This window comes from Anopheles arabiensis, chromosome 3, assembly GCF_016920715.1.
Source record: "Anopheles arabiensis isolate DONGOLA chromosome 3, AaraD3, whole genome shotgun sequence".
Taxonomy (NCBI): Eukaryota; Metazoa; Arthropoda; class Insecta; order Diptera; family Culicidae; genus Anopheles; species Anopheles arabiensis.
Window position 1 is genome coordinate 48,833,975 of NC_053518.1, and position 6,949 is coordinate 48,840,923.

The window sequence follows — 6,949 nt, forward strand, 5'->3', positions numbered from 1 at the left end:
TCGCTTGTTGAGCCAACCGCTGACCCTCTTTACCAGACACGTGCTGTATTGTATCAAATGGGTGTGATAATTCGGTTAATTGTTTCCGAGTGATGTGCCTCCGGCCGTGACGTTTATTGTTGCGTTTGCTATTTTTGTGCTTGTTTTTTGTATCCTTTTTTAGATTTGGCAAGTTCAATGTACCATGGTTAAGAAATCCTGTGCCAGTGTGTTTAGTGAGCGTGAAATATTGTCCCCTACAGTAGTGAGTGTACTGCAAGGGTGGCCAAATCAGAGGAAGCAAAATGCACAAATGGAACGCAAAGCAAAAAAGAACAAAAAATGTACGCTTACTTAACATTAGCTTCCGCATAAGCTGTTCGTTCTTCCGCTGTTCTCCCTAGGCAGAAGAAAGTACGAGTAAGGCATATCGTTCGGCATGCAGTTCCATTGAAAAGCATTCTTTTGTTCTGTGTGCAATGCAAGACATAGAAAATGTGCTAGAAGGTGGTAAACCTTTGCCCTGGACTGTGTTTAGCAGCTCAAACCCCGACAAGTGGATGGATTTGCACCGTCACGAACAACGTCACGAACGCAGGGGACGGCAACTACTCCCGAAAATCTCGATAATGAAATTCATCTAATCTGCTTTACACGTTACACATCCCCTTCCGTGTCTGAGACTCAGCAGACGCGCGCTAGTGAAGTCAGTCCTGGTAAGTGCGTTGTTATTTGAACAGGGAGGGACACGAATGCTGCCTAAGCAAGCATGTGTTGCAGGCAGCTTCCGTGCGCCGCAGCATGCCACTATCGGTCGATTACTTTGTTTACTGTGCGGAGAGGGTGTAAGGACAATGGTATTTTTTTATGCTTTCCCTTTTGCAATGCCTCACGCTTCATGTTGCACTTTTCGCAGTTGTTCGTCTAATTCGATAATGAGAGTGATTAGATTATAATCCTGTTTTGTTTATGTTCGCTTGCATGAGGCGGATCGTTGCAATATGCACAGGAAACACCAAAGCCGTGGAAAAACAGGCACATGAAATGTTGAACAGCTGTAATACCGTAAGTTTGCGTTATATCGTAGTGTGATTATAAATATATTGTATGAATTGTGCATTTATGAATATAGGGGAAGAGTGATCGTTACCAATCGTTGGCTGTAAGGAGTAAAAACTTTATTCGGAATCTTGTTGGCGTGAAGCAGAATTTGGTACCAGACATCTCGCCCAAACGTTTCCATTTCGGTACGGACGAGAATCGCTAATGTGTCGAGTAATCGGTACAGCCGGACTAAACGATGGAAAACAGTAATTGAATCAAAAGGAACATTCATTCCTATTAGTGTCAACGGGCTTGAAAGGAATGTGTACGTTCTGTTGAGTGCTGTTAACAGGGTGCTGCTTATTTTTTGAAAGTTATTATCGATTTTGTACACTTGCTGGTGCTAGTTACAACTTAACATTCATTTAGAAGTATTACATCGTCCAGTGCGATGATTTATTGGTTTAAAGATCGGTCGCATTGGCGCATGATTACAAAGTTTTATGATGTTTATATGCAGTGTCAACATGCAGGTGGGTAGAATTTGGGGCTAAGTTATGCTTGAATATTGTATCAAATATTAGAGAGTGGAAGGATTTAGCGTAGATCAATGCACATCTCAGCTGTCTTCGTTGACACTCCTTAGGTCCGCATTAGAGTCCTAGTGAAATTGAACTTGAATTGAATTGAATTGAATAAATTAAATGCATATCCTTGCGATTTTCCGGTGAAATAATCATGGTCAGCGGGGAATGGAATAAAGTGCAAAACATCACTATTTAATTCACTATTTCAATATGTTTAAAAAGCTAAATAGTTGGGAAATTGAATATCCTCTCTTTTGGTTTACGATAATCCACATTCTGATAAATATTCAATGAAATATAGTACAAAAAAAACAACAATATTTAACGTTCACTTTCACGCAAGGTCTAAAGCAACCTTTAGAGTGCTGACTATCCACCAAAAACCACGAAAAGCATTAAACATTCGTTTCATAGTTTAATCCACGTTTTGCTTTTAATAACTCAAACAAATCATTTTATTGGTAAAATAAGCTGGATCTGTCTTTCAATGACAGAACAATACATTCGACTCATTATGGCGGGGGTTGGGAACGTTAGATGACGGCTTCCAACAGTTAGGGTATGATGTCTCCCTCTGTTGTAATTGAATAATGTTATGCTTTAACACCCGTGTATGCCGACAGTTTTCCAAGCTGAACGTTTTAAATATGATGATATGCAAGACTGTGACTGAAGTTCCTATTGATGTGATGCGAAAGCTTCAATCGAACGTCCAACGTATCATCAGCGAAATGGGTAAAGAAACAATCCGCTAGAATCTGGTGCTAGACGAGTGATTGAGACGGAATAGAAGAGAAACACTATTCGTATGGTATCAGCAACGTTAATCTATGTGCTGGTTTGTTGAATTGTTTAAAATGTGTGTGTGTGTGTGTGTGTGTTTAGAAACATATGCCAGTATCTTCTATCGCATTAGAGTAGCGGTGTTGGCATTGTTGTGATTTTCATTCGCTCGCCATTAGCGCGAACGTGTTTTTTGTACGTGCGTTTCCAGCCATATCTTGCGCTCGAGTTGAAAATATTAACCAAATGCCAGTTTGAAGAAGGGAGAACCATTTGATTGGCTTCGATTTAATTTCATTAGTTTTAATGCATTAGACCGGGCAATGATTCGTCCCGGCATTGTTGAAAGGTCGCGCGCGGCTCTGGCTGGCATGATCCGGCAGTAATGGGTAGACTCCAAAAAATTCCATGCGTCTTACCAAGCTGTGTACAGTGTACAGAATCCATCCCTTTTTATCGGCTACTTTGATGCCAATGGCAATGGCAGTGATTTTTTTTAAAGAAAACAAAGAAATGCCGCAAGAAAATTGGCCTACCGTTCATTTACTCTCATGTAAGACGGGCGGAAGAGAGGGATTTTGTTTTTGGATGTTTGGATATATATGAAAGAAATAATTACAGGTGCTATGCAACCAGTACACATTTTAAGTTTCACTACACATTGAATGGGGGCAGGCATCCCGGTGTTGTGTAACTTTCGCCAATTCATTGGCTTATTAAACCCTTATTAGGCAGGCAGGAAGGGATATTGGCCAGAAGGATGCTGTTTGTGTGTTTGGGTGTACGGTAACAAAGCAACGCTTGAGTCTGTCGGCTCAAGACACAAGAAAAAGCAAATGATAGCTTTGATGTTTGGTATCAAATAAGAAAACATTATTGTACCAACCCTACCCAGAACATGACACAGATGATGATGATGATGATGGTCGCCGTCTTGGCTTTTCCTAGGAGAGAAAGAAATACTTGCCTTACGCAGTGCGCCGGAGAAGGTGAAGCGGTGGAAGAAGAAAATTCTCTTCGGCAGTAAAAGCTTTTAAGGTCCATTTTCAAAAATTAATACCAATTTTCAACTATTTATAGATGGTCGATCCAATCGGTCGATGTTTGCCGTCCCTATCATTCTAGTGCCGTTGTTCTTTCGACAGGGAGGCAGTCAGAAGCGTTTATGAAAAAAACGCATATAAAAGTGAAGCTTCAAGTCTGATTTGATACTTTTTCTCTCCACATCTTGCCAACAACAGAGTAGAACAATCTCCCGTTGCCATGGGTTATGGACGAGAACCCGCTTACCGGGACCGTTGATAGAGAGAGGGTGACGAGATGATGCAGCATGTTTCACATCTAGGCACTAGTATGACGAACGAGTCGGCAAATATAACCGCACATTGTGTGTGTCCAATGATAGAGAGGTCGATCTAAATTGTACGGAACGCAAAAGCAAAAAGCTAATAGAAAATTGATCCGCGCTAGAGAAAGATGGCGTAATGTGCATTTGCTTCGGGCTGGTATTGCTGTGGAGGAGGATTCAAATAATATATAATTAAAACTAAAAGCATTCTTTACAGTTGCGTTTGTATCATTGTGTACAGAAGAAGCATTTGGCTTTCAGGAGTGAATAGAAGCAGGAACAGTACACATATGTAATAAGCACTCTGCACCACAGGAAGCCGGTGGCGGTCGACCGTTTCGACTCGGGCGGTATGCAAAAATAATAAGAACAGTTGGTAAAGACCTTCAAACTGGGCGATTTTCCAAGCGGGTGACGAAGTTTGGATATCATTTTTTTTTTTAGATTTTTCAGTTGATTTAGTTTGTTTTGCTAGCTGTTGTGAAGTTAATTGTTGAAGCATTTGTTATTTTGATTGGTTCTAATGCTGGAGACACTCTTAATTTTCTTTCAAACTGTCGGGCGTTAAGCTAAAGTTATGTAATATTTTAAATTTATAAAATAAAATAATAATAAAATAAAAGTAAATGTTTTGTCGTCAACCAAACAGTGTGGATTGGTCCTGTAGTATAGTTGACTAATCCTTGCATCCATGCCCGTTATGGGTTCAATCTTTATGCCCCCTGACTATCCTGCTATGAGTACATAAGCAAAACACAAACAACCAAGCTCGTTAGTAGCTTGGGCAGGCCTATACAGACTAAGTGCCAAATAAAAAGAAGCAGCAAAAAATGAAATTGCTTCAATGTTGTAATTGGTTATATTGACCTTTATTGGTTTGTTCGAATAAAGGTGTGTATTTTTACATTTTGGCCAGAACACGAAGAAAAATTACGATAATCTTCCACTTTACAAACTAAATTGATGCTCAGAAAGATTATCTATCGAATGGCATCATGATATTTAAAACTTAGCTTGAGAACTGGTCACGATATTTGCCACATGTCGTATATTTCCATTAACAGCACTTTTTGGAAAACATTTTATTAAAATTAAACAAACTGTTTTGTAAGTATATGGTTTTAATATATACATTCATTTCATCCTACGAGTAGAACTCAACCACACAAACAGGGTTCGTAATGATGTTGTATACGAAGTATGCCACACATTAATGGTAGCTTGAATGTAGAGATACTATTCGAAAAGGCACCAGGACAGCTCAAGTAGACAAGCAAGACCATATTTTCTCAAAACCGCACCCAAGTGTACCGTACCGAGGATATCAAATGTCAACCCCTTTTGCCTCTGTGTTCTGTTGCTTTGCTAGCCGAATGATTTCGGATAGTAGCAGCAGCAGCAGCAGCCGGGTGTAAGACATGCTGAGCAAACTCTGGCTGTTAACGGAAGTTTTTGTTTGTTTTGATATTTGCTAAAAATATCATATTTTCTTCCCTACCGTGTTACAGTACCGCGGATAGATCGCACTACAATACAGGGTTGGGTAAATGGTACAGTGTAGTACAATAAAGGATGTTCAGGGGCGCACTGCTCCTGTGGGAATACAAGCTAATGTGCCTTTGCTGAAAAATCCTTTTTGTGTTATGGACCAGTGTGCTCTTAAATTCATCTGCTGGTTGTTGTGAAGCTAACATTAATGTAAAATAGCGAAGAATAATGGCATCCAAATATACGAATAGCATCATTTTCCGATAAACGGTTTAAAGTTGCAGACCAAACCAAAAAGAAGGATGTACGGCTTACGTTGCCGGTATTAACCCAATTGAGGTGGAAATGGCCCAGGAAGGCCCAGGACCAGGCTAGGTAGTGAAAATGAATGAACTAATAACCATTGCACCTAAAACATTGACATGCAGTGTAGTAACGGTTTGGTTGGGAAATCCATCAAAATAAGATCGGAAGCATCAGTAGGACCTAGCAACCGGGGACACATCGCCAGTTGCCATCACGCTTAGCCGTCGCTATGGAGGTTTTGAAGTGTTATTTTTCCATTCAAACCTTCCATATTGACATAACGCATTGTGCATTTGACATTTTCCACGTGGATCATACAGTAGAAAGGTTTTCCGCGCCGGTGGTCCTTGCGGTACGGGTTTGGAAGCGGAAATGTGATCTTATTTCTTCGTGTGCGCTTGGCGTATTGATTTCAATTGAGTGGTGTTGTATGCGGTTGCCAGTTTGTGTTAGTTTCAGCCCAACCACATTTTAGGATGTGTAGCACAGCCATCGCTGTGGGGGGTTGTAATAGGTAAGGTTAATTATCGCATCCATGCCCAACTACGTTCCTCTTTACGCTCACAATTCTGCGGAAGTTTGTGATAACTTATCGCGTGCAACGAAGATCCGCACGTAAAAAATGATGGACAGAATCACACTTTTTTCTGTCAGTTTCGGTAGCTGCTTTTCCTTTGCTCTGTTAGCCCTATCTTGGTGCCTGGGGTTGAACTTATCAAGATATGATTTACAATCAACTTAAGTCTCGTTATGATCGCACGCTATCGCTGTGTTTTACTACGGCACTAGGCTGTATAGCAGTGGGATAAAATTGCAATTAATTTTTTCACACTCTACTCTCTCTCTACCGCTGAACATCCAGTGCATGTTTGTTATTTAAAAAAATGCTTTTTCATTAGAGCAATTCATCAGGCGCTGCAATTTGATGGGTCAATTTGTTGCCAACTGTTGCGTTGTGCTTATTTATCGTCTCTTCGATAGGTAGAGACATGGAGGGAACATTAAAGTGATCATTTGCAGTGCAATGAAAAGTGCATTAGTAAACAACGTCATATTTCGCATGGCTGGTTTGGTAGATAGCAGCTTATTGCATTTTTATCGTCTGGGAGTGTTTGTACCAAAATTATTTTGTTGTTTATGTCACTTTTGCGGTCCCGTGGTACGGTCGTTAAATCGCACGACTTATCAACTTGCTCGTCGTTTGTTCAAGTCTCGTATAGACTATCTCCCATAACAAGGGCTGACTATCCGGCTGCCAGGTATATAATACGTCTCGAAAGCTTACATGGGCCGGTATGACGGTAAAAAGAAAAATATCACGATAGTTATATCTTTTTTAGAATATATAACGCGAATCATGTTTAGGATGTAGACACTTTAAGATGAATTGATTCTTTAAGATGAACATTTTGAA